The following is a 26455-nucleotide window of genomic DNA, read 5'->3' as shown; positions in this document are numbered from 1 at the left end:
TGCTCCGCCATTTGGCCCCTCGAGCTTGCTCTGCCATTCGGCCCCTCGAGCCTGCTCCGCCATTCAAGAAGATCCTGGCTGATCTGATCTTGGCCTCAACTCCACTTTCTCGCCTGCTCCCCATAACCCTTGACTCCCTTATCGTTTGAAAATCTGTCTATCTCCACCTTAAATGTATTCAATGACTCTGCCTCCACAGCTCTCTGGGGCAGAGAATTCCAAAGATTCACGACCCTCTGAGAGAAGAAACTCTGAGCACTTCGTGGCTGGCAGCAGAAAATGACTGTTGAAAGTTGCCAGATAGTCACAAAAAAAAACGTGTTTCACTCCTGATCTTCAGGGGGGATTGGAAACCTTCTACAGTCAGGCCTACACGTGACTCCAGTCCCACAGTACCTGGTTGGATCGTAATGCCCTCGGGGCAACAAGGGACGGGCATGAACGACTGCCTTTGCCAGTGTTGCCCGCACCCCAAGAACAGATTTCATATAAAACTTGGAAAATTGATATGCAAGAGCGACAACCCCCTCCCCAATTATACACAGAAGGCCTAGAAAGCCGTCTGGGGCGGTGGCGAAAGCGGGCGGTGTCATGAATCTTATCATTCATGAAGAAATGACTCATGAAATAATACTGGGCGGCCAGCTGGTGGCGCCGGCCAAGGAGTATAAATACTCGGGTGTGGGCCCAGCTTGTTCAGGACGTTTTTGTAACCAGGAACTAGTGATGTAACTAGAATCTCATGGTTGTGAAACAGTTGATTAAAGCCTTGTTTTATACTCAACCAAGTGCTCAGTGAGTTTTCTTACGTCAGGCGGTCTCAGATTGGCCGCCGGTTATACGCAGCGTCCGATGTTCAGTTCCGTTGCAGTCAATGCAACAACGGGCAGTTGATCCGCCAGCGCCCGTTCTGTGCCGCCGCCCATGACGGTTTCCTCGGCCAAAGTGTCCGCCCGTCTACTGAAGAATGCATCATCGCATAAAGTGGGCCACGTTCCGGCGTTTTACGCAGGTAAGTAAACGATGTGTTAGACACCCGGCAAAACAATGGGTAGGAATTTCATAAGGACTTGCGAAAAGGTTTACCCGTTAAACATCACACTTTCCTTCCCAATAACTAAAGACAGGACAAGATTAGTTATGAGATTTTTCAGTTTCACCCATGTGGAGGAGAAAGATTTACAACTGTGCCACTTATTTAAATACTTATATTTGTTCTGCGCTGTCAAAATATGAACGTTATTAAAAATATAATCAATTAAATTCACTAGCCTAAAAAGTAGTTGGAGATTGTATCATTTCACACTGTCTTACCCTGTTAGGCTTGCATACTACCTCAAAACTTGAGTTGAAATATTATCAGGTATTAAAGTTGGTGTATCATTTAATCCATGAGTCAAGAAGCAATGTTGCAATCTGCTCAGTATAGAATCGTTTCCCTAATGATCTTCTCGTTTGACATTATCAAAAGCCTATTTTTCTTGCCCAGTTCATTTCCGAGGAAGTTGGAGGTAAGGTTCAAGAGGTGGATCAGAAATAGCAGTCCAACTGGTCAAGCTCAACGCTCAGAGTTGGAAGTTCTTTGACATTCTGTCAGTGTGCACTCTATATTATTCGAAGACAACAGTCAAAAGGTCAGGACTGAAGAGAGCTGATTTAACGCATTGGAACTCATTCCTCCGCTACATCAATGGGGGAGATTTGAGCCACACCGACTATTCCACTAGAGCAGAGAGAGGATTTGACAGAGTAAATCAGTAAAGGTTATTTCCACTGGCTGGGAGTCAGTGATGATTTCAGGTTGTCATTGTGTGAGTGAAGAGGGAGGTTTTGGAGACACTTACTTACACGGGGAGTTGTTGGAGCATGGAGTGGTTGAGGCAAAGACCATTGCTTCAAGTTTTTATGCACTCTTCTCTTAAAAAATGCAGTGGCAGATACAGGACCAAGGGGTGAGATCAGGGCAGTAAGATTTGATTTGCATTGCCCGAGCTGAGAGCAGTCATGGACACAATGGGCCGAATGGCCTCCTTCTGCAATGTAAACGCCTACAGTACTTCCATCAACAACAACTTGTTTTGATGTAGCGCCGTTAACGTAGAAAGATGTTCCAAGGCGCTCCTCAGAGGTGTAATTAGATGGGGATGGGAGAACAGCCAGGAAAACGTTGGAATAGTCGAGAATACATAGAATACAAAGAGGTTACAACACAGAAACAGGCGATTCGGCCCAGCCAGTCCATGTCGACACTTACCCTCCACGCAGGCAATTGGTGCACCCTGGGTCCGTATGGGCAACGGGTTTGTGATGGGGGTTGCTTTGTTGCCTCTAGACTCGACTATTCCAACGCTCTCCGGGCCGGCCTCCCACATTCCACCCTCCGTAAACTTCAGCTCATCCAAAACTCTGCTGCCCCGTGTCCTAACTCGCACCGAGTCCCGTTCACCCATCACCCCCCGTGTCCTAACTCGCACCGAGTCCCGTTCACCCATCACCCCCCGTGTCCTAACTCGCACCGAGTCCCGTTCACCCATCACCCCCCGTGTCCTAACTCGCACCGAGTCCCGTTCACCCATCACCCCCCGTGTCCTAACTCGCACCGAGTCCCGTTCACCCATCACCCCCCGTGTCCTAACTCGCACCGAGTCCCGTTCACCCATCACCCCCCGTGTCCTAACTCGCACCGAGTCCCGTTCACCCATCACCCCCCGTGTCCTAACTCGCACCGAGTCCCGTTCACAGATCACCCCCCCGTGTCCTAACTCGCACCAAGTCCCGTTCACCCATCACCCCCCGTGTCCTAACCTGCACCAAGTCCCGTTCACCCATCACCCCCCGTGTCCTAACTCGCACCCAGTCCCGTTCACCCATCACCCCCCGTGTCCTAACTCGCACCGAGTCCCGTTCACCCATCACCCCCCGTGTCCAAACTCGCACCGAGTCCCGTTTACCCATCACCCCCCGTGTCCTAACCTGCACCGAGTCCCGTTCACCCATCACCCCCCGTGTGCTCGATGACCTACATGACTCCCGGTCCAGCAAGGCCTCGATTTTAAAATTCTCATCCTTGTTTTCAAATCCCTCCATGGCCCCCCTATCTCTGTAACCTCCGCCAGCCCCACAACCCTCTGAGATCTCTGCGCTCCTCCAATTGTGTATCCCCGAATGTCATCGCTCCACCATTGGTGGCCGTGCCTTCAGTTGTCTGGGCCCTAAGCTCTGGAATTCCCTCCCTAAACCTCTCTGCCTCTCTCTCCCTCCTTTAAGATGTTCCTTAAAACCTGCCTCTTTGACCAAGGTTTTGGTCGCCTGTCCTAATATCTCCTTATGTGGCTCGGTGTCAATTTTTTTTTTGATAATCGCTCCTGTGAAGCGCCTTGGGAGGTTTTACTATGTTAAAGGAGCTATATAAATGCAAGTTGTTGTTGCTATTGCTACATACAGCAACACAATTCAACACTAAGCCAACGAGCCACTATTCCAATCAATAGGAGAAAGGCGGACCTCCCAAATGAACACAGACAAACAACAACAACAACAACGTGTATTTATATAAAGCGCCTTTAACGTAGTAAAACATCCCAAGGCGCTGCACAGGAGTATTTTAAGAAAAAAATTTAACACTGAGCCACATAAGGATAAATTAGGGCAGGTGACCAAAAGCTTGGTCAAAGAGGTGAACAAATATTTTGCATCTGTCTTCACGGGTGAAGACACTAACAACATCCCAATAATGGATAATCAAGGGGCCACAGGGAGGGGGGAACTAATGACAATCACTATCACTAAGGAACTAGTACTCAGTAAAATAATGGGACTAAAAGACGACAAGTCCCCTGAACCAGATGGCCTGCATCTCAGGGTCTTAAAAGAAGTGGCTGCAGAGATAATGGATGCATTGGTTGCAATATACCAAAATTCCCTGGACTCTGGAGAGGTCCCAGCGGATTGGAAAACCGCAAATGTAACACCCCTATTTAAGAAAGGAGGGAGACAGAAAGCAGGAAACTATAGACCAGTTAGCCTAACATCTGTTGTTGGGAAAATGCTGGAGTCCTTCATTAAGGAAGCAGTAGCAGGGCATTTGGAAAATCATAATGCAGTCAAGCAGAGTCAGCATGGTTTTATGAAAGGGAAATCATGTTTAACAAATTTGCTGGAGTTCTTTGAGGATGTAACGAGCAGGGTGGACAAGGGTGAGCCAGTGGATGTGGTGTATTTGGATTTCCAGAAGGCATTCGATAAGGTGCCACATAAAAGGTTACTGCATAAGATAAGAGCTCACGGAATTGGGGGTACAAGTAATATATTAGCATGAATAGAGGATTGGCTAATTAACAGAAAGCAGAGAATCGGGATAAATGGGTCATTTTCCGGTTGGCAAACGGTAACTAGTGGGGTGCCACAGGGATCGGTGCTGGGGCCTCAACTATTTACAATCTACATTAATGACTTGGATGAAGGGACCGAGTGTAATGTAGCCAAGTTTGCGGATGATACAAAGGTGGGTGGGAAAGCAAGTGCAGAGGACTCAAAGAATCTGCAAAGTGATATAGACAGGCTAAGTGAGTGGGCAAACATTTGGCAGATGGAATATAATGTGGGAAAGTGCGAGGTTATCCACTTTGGCAGGAAAAATAAAAAAGCAAACTTTATTTAAATGGAGAGAGATTACAAAATGCTACAGTTCAGAGGGACCTGGGGGTCCTTGTGCATGAAACACAAAAAGTTAGCATGCAGGTACAGCAAGTAATCAAAAAGGCAAATGGAATGTTGGCCTTTATTTCAAGGGGGTTGGAGTATAAAAGCAGGGAAGTCCTGCTACAACTGTACAGGGTATTGGTGAGACCATACCTGGAGTACTGCGTACAGTTTTGGTCTCCTTATTTAAGGAAGGATATACTTGCATTGGAGGCAGTTCAGAGACGATTCACTAGGTTAATTCCAGAGATGAGGGGGTTGACTTATGAGGAAAGGTTGAGCAGGTTGGGCCTATACTCATTGGAATTTAGAAGAATGAGAGGTGATCTTATTGAAACATATAAGATACTGAGGGGGCTCGACAAGGTAGATGCAGAGAGGATGTTTCCCCTCGTGGGGAAATCTAGAACTCGGGGGCACAGTCTCAGAATAAAGGGGTCGCCCTTTTAGAACTGAGATGAGGAGGAATTTCTTCTCTCAGAGGGTTGCAAATCTGTGGAATTCTCTACCCCAGAGAGCTGTGGAAGCTGGGACATTAAATACATTTAAGATGGAGATAGACAATTTTTTGCAAGATAAGTGAGTGGAGGGTTATGGGGAGTGGGCAGGGAAGTGGCTTTGAGCCCAAGATCAGCCATGATCTTATTGAATGGCGGAGCAGGCTCGAGGGGCCAAGTGGCCTATTCCTGCTCCTATTTCTTATGTTCTTATGTTCTTATTAAGGAGAGTCTAAACGTAGGAGAGAGAGCTAGAGCGGCGGAGAGGTTTAGGCAGGGAATTCCAGAGCTTAGGGCCTAGGCAGCTGAAGGCATGGCTGCCAATGGTGGAGCGATTATAATCAGGGATGCTCAAGAGGGCAGAATTAGAGGAGCGCAGATATCTTGGGGGGTTGTGGGGCTGAAGGAGGTTACAGAGATAGGAAGGGACGAGGCCATGGAGGGATTTGAAAACAAGGATGAGAATTTTGAAATCGAGGCGCTGCTTAACCAGGAGCCAATGTAGGTCAGCGAGCACAGGGGGTAATGAGCAAACGGGACTTGGTGCGAGTTAGGACACGGGCAGCCGAGTTTTGGATGACCTCAAGTTTACATAAGGTGGAATGTGTGAGGCCAGTCAGGAGTGCGTTGGAATAGTCAAGTCTAGAGGTAACAAAGGCATGCAAATAAAGTGCAAAAGCCGCAGTAATCTCGGAACCAGTTTCCAAGGAGGGGGCGCTTTAACAACATGAGGGTAAACTTTGGTCCTCAGCACTGCCGGAGCCCAGCGTCACCCACATGGGCACTTTGCATGCCCACCTCCCCATCCGTAATGGATGGCAGATCACGGGGAGGGCACGCATCCGAAATTCTTAATACACACTCACACCGCACAGAGATCTGGCAGAAACCTCACCCCAGCACGACAAATCCAGACACTGCGGGAGACCTTCCCTTTTCCATCTGAGCAGAATCCTTTGTGAAGACCTTTAATACAGCAACTGCCCAAGGACCCCTAGTCATACCAAAAGCTGCTGGTCGTGTGAGACCTACTTGAGTGTAATTGCTCACAATGCTCTCGCTCCGGGCCCAGGAACTCCTTCACACTCCAATCATATAGAATCAAAGAGCTCAGGAGGTCATTCGGCCCATCGTGCCTGTGCCAGCTCTTTGAAAGATTCTCTCCAGTTAGTCCCACTCCCCCTGCTCTTTCCCCCTAGTCCTGTAAAAGTTTTCCTTTTCAAGTATTTATCCAATTCCCTTTTGAAAGTTATTATTGAATCTGCTTCCACCGCCCTTTCAGGCAGCGCGTTCCAGATCACAACAACTCACTGCGTAAAAAGAAATTCTTCTCATCTCCCCATTGATTCTTTTGCCAATTATCTTAAGTCTGTTTCCTTTGGTTACTGACCCTCCCGCCAGTGGAAACAGTTTTTCCCTATTTATTCCATCAAAACCCTTCGCATCAGTTGATATGTATGTATTCCAAGCGCCATCTAATCCAAGCCGTTATATTTAAAGGGGAAACAATGGACTCTGGAGGTTGGAAAGGCTGGATTTCACGGAAATGGAGAAACCCGCACACAGCAAACACTGGGCCAGCTGGGCTCATTTGTACTGAAAGGAGCTCTTGCTCCATAGGGTAATCCGCACTTGAAACCTTGCTGTTCCAGTGCCTCTCTCTCAATAAGTAGATAGATGCACTCATGTCACAGGACACATCTTATTTCAAGGGGTGCGAAGCATAATCATTTGTGGTGCCGAGAATCATTCGTGCTGCAACTCTCTCTGCTTTGCCCGTCTACCCCCGGGGCAAGGGAATTCCTGGCAGCCGTCATCCGTAGAAGAAAAGCATGCGGAGCTCAATGGAAATAAAAAGGGGGAGAGCTGTAAAATGGGCATGCTGACTCACTGTTGCACTCGCGCACAAAGTCAGAATTACCCCCCCACCCCGCCCCCCACCCCAAGCAACCAAGCTCTCTTCTGAAGGAAGCACGCCATTTTAAAAAGAGGTTAAAGTACTTTCGCCCCGGTTTTAACCTAACGCCCGACAAGAATGGGGAGAGTTCGGGTCGGGCACGCTCGGTTTACACCCCGCCCGGTTTCATATTCCACTGAACTCAATCGAGCGGAAAATCAAGGTGGCGGGCGGGGTGAGGCCGGGGTGTAAATCGGGCTGTTAGATCTACATCTGAAACACAAATGGACAATCGGCGGCCCTGCACTCCTGCTTGTTTTACGCTTTTTTTTAAACGTTGCGACGTAGGCAGACGATCTCTGCAGAATATTTCAACACAAGTTCCTGTCGGCAAGGTTATGTAATCATAGAAATTCCAACACATAGGCTACTCAACCCATGGAGCCTGTGTTTGTACAAAGCTGCCTGCTCCCATGCTATTTCATGGAATCATCGAATGATACATCACTGAAGGAGGCCATTCGGCCCATCGTGCCTTTGAAAAATTCGATCTAATTAGTTCCATTTCCCTGCCCTTTCTCCACATCCCTGCAATTTTTTTTCCTTTCAATTATTTATCATGCATTCCAGATCACAACAACTCGCTGTGTCAAATTTTTCCCCTCGTGTTGCCTCTGGTTCTTTTGTCAATCGCTTTAAATCTGTGTCCTCTGGTTACCGACCCTCCTGCCACTGGAAACAGTTTCCCCTTATTTACTCTGTCAAAACCCTTCATGATTTTGAACACATTGATCAAATCTCCTCTGCTCTGAGGAGAAAGAAGGAAATAGAATTCCAAATTCTTTCTTTCTTGATGCCAGTCCAGTCAATAATGAAGGTCACGTCCATGTCTGAGATCGAGGAGAGATTTCCATCCTGTTGTAGAGCTCTTAGAATAACTAAAGCAAGTCAGATATTGAGGCAACAAAACACTAGCTGCTTGAAGACTTCAAATTTTCAGGAGGATTATTGTAGAATCTTCAGCATAACCCAGAGTGGGCTGAAACATTCACCCCCTCCCTGTGCACCATCTACAAGATGCACTGCAGCAACTCGCCAAGGCTTCTTCGGCAGCACCTCCCAAACCCGCGACCTCTTCCACCTAGAAGGACACGAGCAGCAGGCGCATGGGAACACCGCCACCTCCAAGTTCCCCTCCAAGTCACACATCATCCTGACTTAGGATACCCAGCCTCTGACCTGCTCTTGTTGCCACAGTATTTATGTGGCTGGTCCAGTTAAGTTTCTGGTCAATAGTGACCCCCAGGATGTTGATGGTGGGGATTTGGCGATGGTAATCCCGTTGAATGTCATGGGGCGATGGTTAGTTTGGGGGGGGTGCTCTGCTGCCCCACACAGGAATGTCTGGGCTTTATCACGGGTGGCATTACTAAGGCAACTAAAAGTTAAACTTACAAAAGTAAAGTAGCTTCCAACCTTAAATTATTAATAAGAAAGCATAGGAAAAAAACCTTTGACAAGTAATGGCTCTTATTATGTTGAAAGATGTGAATTCCTGAATATGTAATCTTACGTTTTATTGCAAAATTTATGTTTCCCTGACAGAATGGCCTGGTTCTGAGCGGTAACTGCTGCATTATCCGTTCAGAGCGCACACCTTGCAGGGGGACACCGCACTGAAAAGTGGCATTAATGTTTGGGCAGTAAATTTGAAGGGACAGATTTAGGATATTGAACTTCTCAAGACCAGCCTTTGATAAAGGGCTTATTAAGAATTTTAAATGCCTGTCATTGGATCCTGAGACAGCTGGAGCACACTAAGTTGTTTACGACCAAATGTTATAGGCCATTTTGGGCGAGCTGGATGGGATTGGTCACGTGTCATTCATCTGGCGATGCACTTAAGAGCTTATTTTGTAATGTGGTTAAGGCCAGTTTGACCATTTCCTTAAACCTTTACTGTTGTGTCCATTATATAAAGGCACAGTGCATTCTGCATCTTTTTAAACAGAATGTTTAAGAAGGAAATTGCTTTCTGGAAGTATCCCAGGTGTTTCCAGATCCCGTGTGTGAGGTTGTGGCCTTCCTGAATACAACGAATAGAGAAAGGCTGGGCAGGGAGGAATGCAGATTGTTAAAAAAAAATGGTTGTTTTATTCATTCTCGGGATGTGGGCGTCGCTGGCAAGGCCGGCATTTATTGCCCATCCCTAGTTGCCCTGAGTAGACGGTGGTGGGCCGCCTTCTTGAAACGCTGGGAGCGGGCTTGATACAACCGAGTGTCTCGCTGCGACACTTCAGAGGGCAGTTAAGAGTCAACCACGTTGGTGAGGGACTGGAGTCACCGACAGGCCCAGACCGGGGAAGGACGGCAGGTGTCCTTCCCTAAAGGGACATTAGTGAACCTGTTGGGTTTTTGTGACAATCCGACAGCCTCGCGGTCATCTTTACTGGCGCCAGATTATTTTTTTAAACTGAATTCAAATTCTTAAACTGCCCTGGTGGGATTTGAACTGACGTTCTCGGGAACATTCATAGAATAGAGCACAACAGCAAGGTGCGGGCTCAGAAAGGAGAGCAGTGGGGTGGGGGGGGGGGACAGAAATTAAAAATTAAAACCACTGGACATGAACGAAATAAGGGGCTAGCCTGTTAACCTGACCACCTCTCCCCGCCCCCCCCCTCAATCTGACTTCCAATCAGAAAGTTGCCCATCCTCTTTCTCCCTCTGTTCTCCCTCCTGCGGTCCGGACGTCGGTACCGCAGCATCCGAACCAGGACCAGCAGGTTTAAGAACAGTTTCTATCCACAGGCAGTGCGCCTACTGAACTGCTAATCGCACTGCCCCATATATTATAGTTATATGTTTATGTAAATATATATATTATATACTTATATTACCATATATTTATCATATTACATTACTATTATTTCCAGTGGTAATTGAGGCTTTTTTGTACTATTCATCATATCCTGCAACTTGGACTGTTATTGCTATACTTTTTGCTTATTTGCTTATTGTTTTTATTTATACTTGTTTTTATTTTTTCGCTTTTATATTATATGCTTGTATTGTGGGAGTGAGTGGGGAGTAAGCATTCCATTGTACTAGTTACATATGGCAATAAAATGATCTTGAATCTTGAATCTTAAAGAACCAGCATTTGTTTTATGATTAACAGTAAGATTGGTCATTCACAGATCATGCCATGACTTTCTGCTTCTACATCCCACTGTTCAGCAGTGTATTGGACTGGGGAGATAGTGGGAGGCTTAAGCTGCATTCATAGAATTACATAGATTCTATGTGGTTGACCATCAGAATGTCAGGCACATTGATACGAGTGCACTATGGGACTATAGTCTACAACTATGAGATGCAGAGACCTGAGATCCTGGTGCAAGTCCCGTTCACCCATCACACCCCTGTGCTCGGTGACCTACATTGGCTCCCAGCCTGGCAACATCTCGATTTTAAAAGTCTCATCCTTCTTTTCAAATCCCTCCAGGGCCTCGCCACCTCCCGATCTCTGCAACATCCTCCAGCCCCACAAACCCCCCGAGATCTCTGCACTCCTCCAATTCTGGCCTCTTGCTTATCCCCGATTTTAATCGCTCCACCATTGGCGGCCGTGCCTTCAGCTGTCTGGGCCCTAAGCTCTGGAGTTCCCTCCCTAAACCTCTCCGCCTCTCTACATCTCTCTCCTCATTTAAGACGCTCCTTAAAACCGACCTCTTTGACCAAGATTTTGGCCACCTGTACTAATATCTCCTTATGTGGAGGGTGGGGGGTGGGGGGTGGGGCGGGGGTGATGCAGAGATTAAGGGACAAGTTTTGGTCAGGTTGTCTAGCAAATGAAAAGCCAAGCACAGAATGTAGGGCCAGGAGTAGACTACTCGGTCCCTTAAGCCTACTCCACCATCTTGTCACTATTGCAGCTCTTTAATCCCAATTCCCCATCCTTTCTCCATGTCCTTTAATAAAAAGCAAAAAAAGAACTTGCATTTATATAGCGCCTTTCAGCCAATGTGCACACAGCAAAATCCCACAAACAGCAATGTGATAATGATCGCATTAATGTAGGAGATAACCGCACTTTGCACGCAAATATCTCTCACCGTTTTAAATACCTCAGTTGATGCCGCATCATTAGCCTTCTGGGGCAGTACGCTGCATTCCACATTCCCTCTATGTGCATAAATTCGTCCTGTACTGGCTTTTGACTGGCTTAGGTCTAGGTTGCTTTTATACTGGGGCTAGTGGTACGCTGGCACAGGAGCGTCTCACGCAGCCACCCGTAACCTCAATGTAAACTTGCGTGACTCCCGAAGGTTGACCGCCGAGGAAGACGAGCTTCTTCTCAGTCACCCTGACGTCCAGCCCTAGAGAATGCACCAAGTTTACTTGGAAAGTGTCAGCTTGGCTCAGTGGATAGCACTCTCGCCTCTGAGTCAGACTGTCATGGGTTCAAGTCCCCACTCCAGAGACTTGAGCCCTCAATCCAGGCTGACTCTCCCACTTCAGTGCTGAGGGAGCGCCGCACTGTTGGAGGTGCCGTCTTTCGGATGAGACATTAAACCGAGGCCCCATCTGCTCTCAGGTGAACGTAAAGAAAACCACGGTGCCATTTCGAAGAGGAGCAGTGGATTTATCCCTGGTGTCCGCTCCAATATTTATCCCACGACCAACACCTAAAAACTGATTATTGGTCATTATCACATTGCTGTTTGTGAGAGTTTGCTGTGCGCAAATTGGCTGCCACGTTTCCTACATTACAACAGTGGCTGCACTTCGAAAGTACTTCATTGGCTGTAAAGCACTTTGGGATGTCCTGAGGTCATGAAAGACGCTGTAGAAATGCAAGTCTTTCTTTTGTAGTTTGAGTTTACCACCAAGTGTGTCAGATCCATGCGTCAGGAGCCGGTTGCATGCTCGCCCCACCAGACGGAGCTTTAGCCACCTTGTGCTCTAACTATGCTGGCAATTCCCCATTGTCATTTGAAACGCCTCAAGGACAAGGGATCCTGGCTCGTACCATTAAAGTTTGCCATTCTGGGCAGAGTTGGCAATGGTTCTAGATTTGCCCGTGGACTGTGCTGTCCATTCCTGAAGATGGAAAGGAATACCATGGAGCGGAGAAGCTATAGGCCATTAAAAAAAGCACAGTGTTGTCATCAGAGTATCTGATCAAAGGATGGACATTTTGTTCTCATCGATGAATAGATGAATGCCCTTCGTTGAATGAAAAGGAATGAAATGATTTATTTTCCCATGATTTACATTTCCCACCCCCACTGATAGTCAAGTTGTATTCATCATTTCTCATTCACATTGTTCAAAAATGCATTGCTAGGTGGATCAGCAAACCGATCAGATGCACCTGATGGAAACAATTTGTACCGTCAGTTATAAACCCTCCTAAGAGATTATAAACATTGAGGGCTCCTTTATGTTGCCAATCAAGTTTTAAAAAGACCACCTCACTTTCAGGACAATTTGCCGTCTGATAAACTGGACTGGCAGTCACTGAACAGGACTGCTGATCAAGATGGTCGTTGCATATTCTAGGTAAGCAACCACTTTAACAAAGGGTTTGAGTGCTGCTGAATCCAATTTCCCAGCAATGTGGTTCAGAGAAGTTGGATTCAATTGCTTCGATAACGCTGTGAGTCGTGTCAACAACAAGAAGAAGAACTTGTATTTGTATAGCGCCCTTAACGTAGTAAAACGTCCCAAGGCGCTTCACAGGAGCGATTAGCAAACAAAATTTGACACCGAGCCACATAAGGAGATATTAGAACAGGTGACAGCTGGTCAAAGAGGTTGGTTTTAAGGAGTGTCTTAGAGGAGGAGAGAGAGGTAGAGAGGCGGAGAGGTTTAGGGAGGGAATTTCAGAGCTTAGGGCCCAGGCAGCTGAAGGCACGGCCGCCAATGGTGGAGCAATGGAAATTGGGGATGCATAAGAGGCCAGAATTGGAGGAGCGCAGAGATCTCGGAGGGTTGTGGGATGAAATTACAGAGATTGGGGTGTCTGGTGTGGTGAGCACAGGAGAGGAGAAGAGGACATTCACAAGTCTACTAGCATACAGAGCCTCACATCTGCGCTTCTTATTGATTCCTATGGGAATCAAAAACAAGTACACAGATTTGCCTTGGTGCTAGTGATGATCTCACTGGTCGAAACACATGTACAGTGTCACTCTGAAAGAGTTGCGCAATGTAAGCCAATTGGGACGAGGATTCTGAACAGTGTTAGCAATCCAGTTGATTGACAGTTGACAATCCAGGGATGACTTTACACTCATGGGCGAATGCACCTTAATAATTGGCAATAAAAAGCCATGGTGGGGGGTGGAGCGGTGGTGGGGGTGGGGTGGGCGATGGGGGAGATGAGGAGAATTTTTTTTGCACAGCAAGTTGTTGTGATCTGGAACGCGTTGCCTGAAAGGGCGGTGGAAGCAGATTCAACAGTAACTTTCAAAAGGGAATTGGATAAATACTTAAAAAGGAAATATTTTCAGGGCTATGGGGAAAGAGCAGGGGGGAGTGGGACTAATTGGAGAGTCGGCACAGGCACGATGGGCTGAAGGGCCTCCTTTTGTGCTGTATCATTCTAGGATTCTAACCCTACCATTAGAGAGGATCTTCTACCAAATGCATTAACCTCACATCAACATCCATGCATAGTCTCATAGAGGCGAGACTTCCAAACTAACTCCTAAATTTTAGTTATTCTTGTTGCGGGCTCACTTCTCTGGATTTACAGGGCTGGCTGCAGTGTCTGACATTATTGCCCGCTTAGGCTGGAGCAATTTTCTTCGAGATTTTTCCAAGAGAATACTGAGACCTTCTCCAGTCTGTGTCTATGTATTGGTTGGAACCACAGCCCCTTTCAATTATTCAGAATATCACCATGCCGCTGATATGAAGATCATCAATCTGAGCCACAGTTAACGCTCCTCAGAATGTCAACCTGCCTATTTAGGTGTCTAAAGGCAATGGATATTTTTTTTTAACAATGCTTATGAACAACATTTCGCACCACTGTGTGGCCAGCCTGTGACTCATTAACAGCTGTTAAAACAGGAAACCAAACAGCTACAATATTTACTTCCAGATTAGAAGGCTGGAGTTGCATCCACAGTCTTGACTGATACTCGCACTCTAGCCTCAAGGCTACGTTCTTCCAGTTTGGGGTTGATTATTTGGGAAGGATGGTGATGAGTGGAAGAGATTCCCTTTCCACACCACTGACATGCAGCAGTTGATGATCAGGGGCACTGACTGCACCTATGGAGATGTCTTACACTTGCGTCAGAAGCTTCTCTATGATCCAATTCCCTGCTTCCAAAACTGTTTTTAATTACGACTCTGTGAAGTGCCGTGGGATGTTTTTATCTACTTTAAAGGTGCTATATAATTGCAAGTTATTATTGCTGCTGGACTAAGAAGTACCGAGGGAGTAAATAAGCTAATCTCGTTAAAAGTAATAGCCACAAGAAGATTTATATCTGGTACTTAAAGACCTCAAAACCCTCCAACAGGAAATAGAAGATAGAAAGATCTGCATTTCTATAGCACCTTTCACGACCTCAGGACGTCCCAAAGCGCTTTACAGCCAAGGAGGTACTTTTGAAGTGTAGTCACTGTTGTAAGGTAGGAAACGCAGCAATCAAATTGTGCACAGCAAGATCCCACAATGATATAATGACCAGGTAATCTGTTTTTTAGTGATGTTGGTTGAGAGATAAATATTGGCCAAGACACTGGGGAGAACTCCCCTGCTCTTCTTCGAAATAGTGCCGTGGGATCTTTTACGTCCACCTGAGAGAGGAGACGGGGCCTCAGTTTAACGTCTTATTCGAAAGACAGCACCTCCAACAGTGCGGCACTCCCTCAGTACTGCACTGGAGTGTCAGCCTAGAGTATGTGCTCAAGTCTCTGGAGTGGGTGGATATAGTCATCAATAGGCCATTTAATAATGGGAGCAAAACCACATACTTTCGACGTTTAATAAAGTCTTAGTGAGTTTCTCGTGGCCCGGCTCACAGTGAGTTGGAAGGAATGGTACGTCCATTATCTAACAGGAAAGAAGAGTGGGAGCACCTGGGCAACATGTGCCACAGCGCCGCCAGTGATAGGATGACTACACAGCAGGCATTACAATGTCACATTTAAAAGGAATAGGAGCAGGCTTTAGCTCTACATTTTAGATGTTACCTCTCGGTGTGACACAAAAGTGTAACTAAATCATGACAACAGGTGTGAAAAACAGGAAGCTTCAAGAATTTATTATAAGTGGTCTTCATCAGTGATGCAAAACCATCCAATAATTTAGTTACAGTATTTCCTCATTTTCCTCATCTTGTCTCCTACACTGTTCAACTTTGGTGTAATCCTGCACTCTGAGCCTTTGCTTTACCAGCCAAGGTTTTTCAAACGATAAAACAATATGTACAGATTCTATGAAACCTTTTGAAGATTTGAACTTTGATTTACTAAAGACAGAATAAGGATATGTAGAGAAATCAGCATAAAGGTGAGATTATCCACGTGTGCAAAATCAATGGGAATATAATCTAGCCCATCTCTAAAATAATAGGGGACTCTAAAAATGCAATATTTAAACTCTTGAAATCTTCAAAGGAAATGATTTATCTTCCCCTTTATGTACAGAGGTGGTGGGAAAAAAAGGTTTTACTGAAAAATATCGGATTACTGGTTATAATACTGCGGCACATATTTCAACTCAAGCATCACTGCAGATTGATGGTCCTGTTTAGTTGTGTAGTGATCTGATCACTAATCACTAAACTGACTCACTGGAGGAACTTGTAACCCTGAGCGACAACCCATTCAGAATCAGTGAACAGTCGAGGAACTAGTCAACCAGTGGAGCCTGTCCATGACAGCAATCCTTCATTCGGAGCTACAGGCAGATAAGAGGAACGAAGGCAGAAGACTTTTTATAAGCTTTCATTATTTACAACTTTGAGTATTACTCAATAGGGAGATGAGCTTTAGATTGTTCCCAAATGGTTTGAGCCTCTTTGCTGCGCTTTACGGCCACTTCGGCTGGGGTCTGGGGTGATCCAGAAATGCCCCCATCCCATTAAAGTCATTTAAATTGTACAACCTCCCCCTGACCCCATGAGCTTTGGTGGGGTTAATGGCGAAGGTCATGGGGCAGTCCCACGCCGGGTTACACGGAAATATAGAAACATAGGAACAGGAGGCGGCCATTCAGCCCCTCGAACCTGTTCTGCCATTCAATTGGATCATGGCTGATCAGCACCTCGACTCCATTTACCCGCCTTTGCTCCGTATCCCTTGACACTCTTACCCGACAAAAAATCTATCGATCCCAGTCTTGAAAGCTCCAATTGGCCCTCGGCATCCACAGCTTCATGGAGGAGAGCGCTCCAGATTTCTACTACCCTTTGTGTGTCATAGTGCTTCCTGACTTCCCTCCTAAATGAATTGGCTCTCATTCTAAGATTGTGTCCCCTTGTTATGGTTTCCCTCGCCAGAGGGAATAGTTTCTCTGTATCTACCCGAACAAATCTTTTTATCCCTTTAAATACCTGAATTAGATCAACCCCCTCAATCTTCTACACTCGTCAAGTTTATCCAACCTGTCCTCATAATTTAGCCCCTTTAAGCCCCGGTGAATCTGCGCTGCACCCTCTCCAAGGCCAGTATATCCTTCCTGAGGTGCGGAGCCCAGGACTGAACGCAGTTTCTCCAGACGGGGGTCTGACCAGAGCTCGGTATGACTGAAGCATCACTCCCGCAATTTTGAATTCCAATCTCCTTGGGATAAAAGCCAACATTCCATTAGCTTTTTTGATTACTTTCTGTGCCTGCCTACTAGCGTTTATTGATTTGTGTACACGGGGAACTAAATCATTTTGTTCCTCCACTGCTCCCTGTCTCTCACCATTAAGAAAATATTCTGTTTTGTCTTCCTCAGATCCAAAGTGGATGACCTCACACTTCCTTACCTTGAACGCCACAGTTTTACTCACTCACTCACTTTGTCAACATCCCTTTGCAACTTCCTGCTCCCATCCACACAACTCACTGTGCCTTCGAGCAGTGTCATCTGCAAACTTGGATATACAACTCTCTATTCCATCATCCAAATCATTAATATATAGAACAATAGCAAAATACTGCGGATGCTGGAAATCTGAAATAAAATCAGAAAATACTGGAAATACTCAGCGGGTGTGGAGAGAGAAACAGAGTTAACGTTTCAGGTCGATGACCTTTCATCAGAACTGGAAAAAGTTAGAGATGTAACAGATTTTAAACAAGTGCAGGGGCAGGGAAAGGGGGGAGGGGAGGAAAGAACAAAAGGGAGGGTCTGCGATAGGGTGAGGGGTGACAGTGTAAAAGGCCAAGGACAGAGAGGTTAGAGTGGGAGTGGAGTGGAGAATTAAAGTGGCAGGCGAGCTGAAGCTTGGGGTCATGCTTATGGACTGAACGGAGGTATTCCGCAAAGCGGTCACCCAATCTGCGTTTGGTCTCCCCAATGTAGAGGAGCTGCCATAGCTACCTGGACTACACTTCCTCTCATCCCGCTTCCTATAAGGACTCTATTCCATTCTCCCAGTTTCTCCGCCTCCGTCGCATCTGTTCTGACGATGCCTCCTTCCATAGTAGTGCTTCCGACATGTCTTCCTTTTTCCTCAACCGAGGATTCCCCTCTACCGTGGTTGACACGGCCCTCGACTGTGTCCGTTCCATTTCCCGCACTTCTGCTCTCAGCCTTCCCCTCCCTCCCAGAACCACAATAGGGTTCCCCAGCCTTCACATTCAATGGATCATCCTCCGCCATTTCCGCTACCTCCAGCATGATCCCACCACCAAACACATCTTCCCCTCACCTCCCCTTTCAGCATTCCGAAGGGACCGCTTCCTACGCAACACCCTGGTCCACTCCTCAATCACCCCTAACAGCCCTTCCCCTTCCCCTTGCACCTTCCCGTGCAAGTGCAGGAGATGCAACACATGCCCTTTTACCTCCTCCCTTCCCACTGTCCAGGGCCCCAAACACCCCTTCCAGGTGAAACAATGATTTACTTGTACTTCTTACAATTTAATATACTGTATTCGCTGCTCACGATGCGGTCTCCTCTACATTGGGGAGACCAAACGCAGATTGGGTGACCGCTTTGCGGAACACCTCCGTTCAGTCCGTAAGGGTGACCCCGAGCTTCCGGTCGCCTGTCACTTTAATTCACCGCTTCACTCCCACTCTGATCTCTCTGTCCTCAGCCTTTTACAATGTTGCAACAAAGCTCAACGTAAGCTCGAGGAACAACACCTCATCTTTCGATTAGGCACTTTACAGCCTTCTGGACTCAACATCGAGTTCAACAATTTCAGATCATAACCTCGGCCCCTATTTTTTTCAGACGGTAGCTTTTGATGATTCTGCCATCCCCATTTACACCTCTTCTAGACCCATCTTTTGTTTCTTTACTTGTCCCATTACCATCTCCTTCTGCCTCGCACCATCATCCCTTTGGTCATTTAATCTCTCCTGCCTTCCATCCTATCACAGACCTTCCCTTTTGTTCTTTCCTCCCCCCCCCTTTTCCCCGCCCCTGCACTTGTTTAAAACCTGTTACATCTCTAACTTTTTCCAGTCCTGACGAAAGGTCACAGACCTGAAACGTTAACTCTGTTTCTCTCTCCACAGATGCTGCCTGACCTGCTGAGTGTTTCCAGCATTTTCTGTTTTTATTGCATAATATATATATTGAGTCACTCATGGATTTACAGCCCTTCATGTTCTAGTAATCTTCTTTGTGACAAAATGTCTTCAACCATCCCACTTTGTTCTTCTAGTGAAGAACCTCAATCTACACCCCCTGTTCATTGATCAGTGAAGCAATCTATCATATTTACCCTCTCAAAACCGTTCATAATTTTGAAAACCTCTATTAGATCTCCCTAAACCTCCTCCATTCCACTCAAACAGGCCTCAATTATTTGAGCTTTTCTTCATTACCATAGGCTCGCTTTCCTGGTCTCCTAGTGAATCTTCCCTCTCCCCTTTCCTGGTCTCCTAGTGAATCTTCACTCTCCCCTTTCCTGGCCTCCTAGTGAATCTTCCCTCTCCCCTTTCCTGGTCTCCTAGTGAATCTTCACTCTCCCCTTTCCTGGCCTCCTAGTGAATCTTCACTCTCCCCTTTCCTGGTCTCCTAGTGAATCTTCGCTCTCCTTTCCTGGTCTCCTAGTGAATCTTCGCTCTCTCCTTTCCTGGTCTCCTAGTGAATCTTCGCTCTCCCCTTTCCTGGTCTCCTAGTGAATCTTCGCTCTCCCCTTTCCTGGTCTCCTAGTGAATCTTCGCTCTCCCCTTTCCTGGTCTCCTAGTGAATCTTCACTCTCCCCTTTCCTGGTCTCCTAGTGAATCTTCGCTCTCCTTTCCTGGTCTCCTAGTGAATCTTCGCTCTCCCCTTTCCTGGTCTCCTAGTGAATCTTCACTCTCCCCTTTCCTGGTCTCCTAGTGAATCTTCGCTCTCCTTTCCTGGTCTCCTAGTGAATCTTCGCTCTCTCCTTTCCTGGTCTCCTAGTGAATCTTCGCTCTCCCCTTTCCTGGTCTCCTAGTGAATCTTCGCTCTCCCCTTTCCTGGTCTCCTAGTGAATCTTCGCTCTCCCCTTTCCTGGTCTCCTAGTGAATCTTCGCTCTCCCCTTTCCTGGTCTCCTAATGAATCTTCACTCTCCCCTTTCCTGGTCTCCTAGTGAATCTTCGCTCTCTCCTTTCCTGGTCTCCTAGTGAATCTTCGCTCTCCCCTTTCCTGGTCTCCTAGTGAATCTTCGCTCTCCCCTTTCCTGGTCTCCTAGTGAATCTTCGCTCTCCCCTTTCCTGGTCTCCTAGTGAATCTTCGCTCTCCCCTTTCCTGGTCTCCTAGTGAATCTTCGCTCTCTCCTTTCCTGGACAACATATAAAAAAGCTGTAGACATTATATAGAAAGCACTGAAAGATTGGAACAGGCTGGGGCTCTTTTCTCTAGAGAAGAGAAGGCTGAGGGGTGACCTGGTAGTGGTCTTTGAAATTATGAAGGGATTTGATAAAGCAAATGCAGAGCAGATGTTTCCACTTGTGGGGGAGACCAGAACTAGAGGCCATCAATATAAGATAGTCACTAATAAATCCAATAGGGAAGTCAGGAGAAACTTCTTTACCCAGAGAGTGGTGAGAATGTGGAACTCGCTACCACAGGGAGTAGTTGAGGTGAGTAGCAGAGATGCATTTAAGGGGAAGCTGGATAAACACATGAGGGAGAAAGGAATAGAAGGATATGGTGATGGGGTGAGATGAAGAGGAGTGGGAGGAGGCTCGTGTGGAGCATAAACACCGGCACAGACCTGTTGGACTGAAAGGCCTGTTTCAGTGCTGTACATTCTATGTAACTCTATATGTGTTTGGGGGTTCGGATGACGATAGCATAACCTTCGTGAAAACCTTGTAAACTATGAATGATCCCTATGTTGTTCGTTTATACATTTTACAGCAGTTAATTATTCACAAACATTATTTGAGAAGTGCCAGCCTTGTCTTTGTTTTGTGGGCTGGCGGTTTCTGTGATTTCAGGATTTTTCACACACGCCGCAAGGACATTAAGGAAACCAAGGGACCCTGCGAAGTCAGCCTGCTCCCTAAAGTGGTTCCCAATGAAGCGTTAAATAAAAGTGAACAAGTTCAAAGTGACAAAGCATTCAGCTGTCACTTTCATCTCACTTCGATAAACAAGTACACATGTAGGTACCAACGATGTAGGTAAAAAGAGGGAGGAGGTCCTACAAGCTGAATTTAGGGAGTTAGGAGCTAAATTGAAAAGTAGGACCTCAAAGGTAGTAATCTCTGGATTGCTACCAGTGCCACGAGCTAATAAGTTTAGAGAGAGTAAGATAGATAAGCTAAATACGTGGCTTGAGCAGTGGTGCAAGGGAGAGGGATTTAAATTCTTGAGGCATTGGAACCAGTTCTTGGGGAGGAGTGACCTGTACCAAGGGGACGGTCTACACCTGAACTGTGAGGGAGCCGATGTCCTCGGGGTAACATTTTCTAGGGCGGTTCGGGAGGATTTAAACTAATTTGGCAGGGGGATGGGAACCTAGGTAGTGGAAAAGAGGGAAGTCATATGAAGTCAGAAATAGATGGTAGAAAGGTGAGAAGCAATAAGCAAAGGAGAGAAACACAAAGGGCCAAACTAATTCATAATGAGAGTGTGAAAAAAGCAAGCCTGAAGGCTTTGTATCTTAATGCTAGAAGCATTAGGAACAAGGTGGATGAATTAGTTGTGGAAATAGAGGTAAACAAGTATGATTTGATTGGGATTACAGAAACGTGGCTGCAGGGTGGGCAAGGCTGGGAACTTAACATCCAGGGATATACAATATTTAGGAGGGATCGGCAAAAAGGTAGGGGAGGTGGGGTAGCATTGCTGGTAAAGGAGGGGATTAATGCAATGGAAAGGAAGGATATTAACTCGGATGAAACGGAATCTGTATGGGTAGAAATGAGAAATAGCAAGGGGAGGAAAACGTTAGTGGGTGTGATATATAGGCCTCCAAATAGTAATATGGAGGTGAGGGAAGGCATAAAAAGGGAAATTAGAGAAGCGTGCGATAAGAGCACAGCTGTCATCATGGGTGACTTTAATTTACATATTGATTGGACTACCCAAATTAGTAAAAATTCTGAGGAGGAGGAATTCCTGGAATGTTTTCGGGACGGTTATCTGGACCAATATGTCGAGGAGCCGACTCGAGATCAGGCCATTTTAGACTGGGTATTGTGCAATGAGAAGGGACTTATCAGCAATCTTCTTGTACGAGGCCCCTTGGGTCAGAGCGATCATAATATGATCGAGCTCTCAGTCGAGATGGAGAGTGAGGAAATTGAATCAGAGACTAAGGTCCAGAACTTAAATAAAGGGAATTACGAGGGTATGAGACGGGAATTGGGTAAGATTGATTGGGTGGTGTTTCTGGGGGGATTGACAGTGGATAGACAATGGCAAGCATTCAAAGATAGAATGGAAGAATTCCAGAACATGTTTATACCGGTTTGGCATAAAAATAAACCTAAAAAGGTGACTCAACCGTGGATAACGAGGGAAATTAGGGACAGCATAAAATCAAAAAAAAGGGCATATCAACTGGCAAAAAAAAGCACCAGACCGGAAGATTGGGGGCAGTACAGGATACAGCAAAAGAGGACAAAGGGATTAATCAGGAAGGGGAAAATAGAATACGAAAGTAAACTTGCAGCAAACATAAAGACAGACTGCAAAAGCTTTTATCGGTATATCAGGAGGAAAAGACTGGTAAAATCCCAAGTCGGTCCCTTGCAGTCCGATTCGGGAGAATATATAATGGAGAATAAGGAAATGGCAGACCAATTAAACTCATACTTTGGTTCTGTATTCACAAAGGAGGACACAAATAACCTCCCAGGAATATCGGCAAACATAGGGACTAATGAGAGGGAGGAGCTGACAGAAATTAGTATCTCTAGGGATATGGTGTTGGGTAAGTTGAGGGGACTGAAGGCCGACAAATCCCCGGGGCCTGATAAACTACATCCTAGGGTACTTAAGGAGGTGGCCCTGGAGATAGCAGATGCTCTAAGGATCATCTTCCGGAACTCCATTGACTCGGGAACAGTACCCGTGGATTGGAGGGTAGCTAATGTTACCCCAATATTTAAAAAGGGGGGTAGAGAGAAAGCAGGGAATTATAGACCAGTAAGCCTTACATCGGTTATGGGCAAAATGCTAGAGTCCATTATTAAGGATAAAATAGCGGAGCACTTGACAAATGGGGAAAGGATCGGACAGAGTCAACATGGATTTACAAAGGGTAAATCGTGTTTGACTAATCTGCTGGAATTTTTTGAGGAAGTAACTGGTAAAATAGATGGGGGAGAGCCAGTGGATGTGGTGTACCTTGACTTCCAGAAAGCCTTCGATAAGGTTCCACACAAAAGATTATCATGCAAAATTAAGGCTCATGGGATTGGGGGCAAAGTATTAACGTGGATAGAGAACTGGCTGGCGGATAGAAAACAGAGAGTTGGAATAAACGGCTCGTTTTCGGAGTGGCAGGCAGTGACCAGCGGGGTGCCGCAAGGATCTGTCCTGGGACCCCAGCTGTTCACAATATATATAAATGATCTGGATCAGGGAATTGGATGCAATATTTCCAAATTCGCTGACGACACTAAACTAGGAGGAGGGGTGGGCTCTGATGAGGATGTCAGGAGGCTACAGTGCGATTTGGACAGGTTGGGGGAATGGGCGGATACGTGGCAGATGCACTATAATGTGGATAAATGCGAGGTTATCCACTTTGGGGGTAAAAACAGGAGGGTAGATTATTATCTAAATGGCAATAGATTGGGAGATGGGGAAGTGCAGAGGGACCTGGGTGTTCTTGTGCACCAGTCACTGAAGGAGAGCATGCAGGTGCAACAGGCGATTAAGAAGGCAAATGGTATGTTGGCCTTCATATCAAGGGGGTTCGAGTATAGGAATAGGGATACCTTACTACAGCTGTACAAGGTGCTGGTGAGACCGCATCTGGAGTATTGTGTACAGTTTTGGTCGCCCCATCTGCGGAAGGATGTTCTTGCCATGGAAAGAGTGCAACGGCGATTCACCAGGCTGATACCTGGAATGGCGGGAATGACCTACGAAGAGAGATTAAATAGTTTGGGCTTGTACTCACTGGAGTTTAGAAGATTGAGAGGGGATCTCATCGAAACATATAAAATTATGGCAGGCCTGGACAGGCTGAATTCAGAGAGAATGTTTCCAATGGCCGGGGAGCACAGATCCAGGGGCCACAGTCTAAAAATAGCGGGCAAATCATTTAAAACAGAGATGAGGAAGAATTTCTTCACTCAAAGAGTGGTGAGCCTGTGGAATTCCCTGCCACAGAGGGCTGTGAAGGCTAATTCAATAAATATTTTCAAGAGAGAATTGGATATATTTCTGAAGGCTAAGGGGATTAAGGGTTACGGAGAAAAGGCGGGGACGGGGTACTGAACTGGTAAGATCAGCTATGATCTCAGACGAAGATCAGCCATGATCTTATTGAATGGCGGAGCAGGCTCGAAGGGCCGAATGGCCTACTCCTGTTCCTATCTCTATGTTTCTATGTTTCTATGTTTCTTCCACGTCACCACCATCGGGGGTCTCGCTGACTGGAGCAAGGAGTGGGGATATGATCCGCATATTTTAGTCCTTCTGTGCTTCATTGCCTGAGGCATATTCTGTGTCAGAATCAGTCCCCAAGTACTGACACGCAGCAGCAATTCCCTCAGCATGTAAGTTGTAGCATGTTTTGAACCAGAAATGGGTAAATCTTTCTTCACTCTCTCTCTCTCTGTGTTTTATTTAATGGATTTTATGAGGGGCCAGCGCTCTTCTGAACATTACTCGTCTCGCCCCTCCGTGACTCGAAATGCAACTCCTACGCACGCTTCCTGTCCCGCGTCCTCGCTTAGCATACTAGAAGTTAATTCCGCGTGTCGTCTCTCACTCTAACTCAAGGTAAGCTCACCGGTCCCTCATTCTAGGAGAGAGCCACAAATGAGGAGTTCGCAGGTTGGAGAATCGGAGCTACAGCGTAGCAGCCCAATCTCCCGCACGCGCTCCATTCCAGCAGGGCTCCCCATCGGGAGCACTTGGATTTACCGTGTCCTTTCACTGGAACTCATTATATGGAAATTCTTACCTCGTCCAGTCGTCCCTCCCTATTGCAAACTACAGGCTATTAAACCCCAAGCTTAGTACCTGTAAGGAGACCATGAAGCTGTCGGACTGTCGTAAAAAAAAAGTCTGATTCACTGGTTCAAAAAGAAGACCCACCACCAGCTTCTCAGGGCAACCAGGGACGGGAAATAAATGCTGGCCTTGCCAGCGAAGCCCACATCCAGAAAATGAAAAAAATTCTAAAACATTCCCATTAACAACCAGCAACTTCAGCAGAGACTGGGGAAGTGCCCTGCTACCCCGGCCAAGGGGATGTAAATATGGCTTAATAAATATTTTGATGATCTGACCTGAGATGCAGTGGGAGGGCCATTAGGTGGACACCTCTTGCTGGGTGCGAGATTGGCTCACTCCTGTTGTCAATCGCGAAGACAGGCAAGAGAGAATAGTACAGCAAGGTGTCAGCCATGGCTCAGTGGGTGGCACCTTCTCCTCTGAGTCAAACGGTCGTGGGTTCAAGTCCCACTCCAGAGACTTGAACACAAAATCTCGGCTGACACTCCAGTGCAGTGCTGAGGGAGCGCTGCACTGTCGGAGGGGCAGTACAGAGGGAGCGCTACACTGTCGGAGGGGCAGTACTGAGGGAGCGCTGCACTGTCAGAGGGGCAGTACTGAGGGAGCGCCTCACTGTCAGAGGATCAGTACTGAGGGAGCGCTGCAGTGTCGGAGGGGCAGTACTGAGGGAGCCCGCTGCACTGCCGGAGGGTCAGTACTGAGGGAGCGCTGCACTGTCGGAGGGGCAGTACTGAGGGAGCGCTGCACTGTCGGAGGGGCAGTGCTGAGGGAGCGCTGCACTGTCGGGGGGGCAGTACTGAGGGAGCGCCTCACTGTCAGAGGATCAGTACTGAGGGAGCGCTGCAGTGTCGGAGGGGCAGCACTGAGGGAGCGCTGTACTGCCGGAGGGTCAGTACTGAGGGAGCGCTGCACTGTTGGAGGGGCAGTACTGAGGGAGCGCCTCACTGTCGGAGGGGCAGTACTGAGGGAGCGCTGCACTGTCGGAGGGGGAGTACTGAGGGAGCGCTGCACTGTCAGAGGGGGAGTACTGAGGGAGCACTGCAGTGTCAGAGGGGGAATACTGAGGGAGCGCTGCACTGTCAGAGGGGGAATACTGAGGGAGCGCCGCACTGTCAGAGGGGGAGTACTGAGGGAGCGCCACACTGTCAGAGGGCGAGTACTGAGGGTGCGCTGCGCTGTCAGAGGGGCTGTACTGAGGGAGCGCTGCACTGTCGGAGGGGCAGTACTGAGGGAGCGCTGCACTGTCAGAGGGGCAGTACTGAGGGAGCGCCTCACTGTCAGAGGATCAGTACTGAGGGAGCGCCTCACTGTCGGAGGGGCAGTACTGAGGGAGCGCTGCACTGTCGGAGGGGGAGTACTGAGGGAGCGCTGCACTGTCGGAGGGGCAGTACTGAGGGAGCACCGCACTGTCGGAGGGGGAATACTGAGGGAGCGCCGCACTGTCAGAGGGGGAGTACTGAGGGTGCGCTGCACTGTCGGAGGGGGAGTACTGAGGGAGCGCTGCACTGTCAGAGGGGCAGTACTGAGGGAGCGCTGCACTGTCGGA

General features: G+C 47.2%; 1 protein-coding gene across 1 annotated transcript in view; it reads right to left on the bottom strand.

Moving 5' to 3' along the window:
* Positions 1-26455, bottom strand: part of galnt9 (polypeptide N-acetylgalactosaminyltransferase 9) — a 382222-nt gene that overhangs the window by 146800 nt on the left and 208967 nt on the right. The window lies entirely within an intron of this gene.

This window comes from Somniosus microcephalus, chromosome 19 (genome assembly GCF_052327205.1).
Source record: "Somniosus microcephalus isolate GS21.2 chromosome 19, FLI_Smic_1.0, whole genome shotgun sequence".
Lineage (NCBI taxonomy): Eukaryota > Metazoa > Chordata > Chondrichthyes > Squaliformes > Somniosidae > Somniosus > Somniosus microcephalus.
This window is presented reverse-complemented; position numbering and strand designations above follow the sequence as displayed.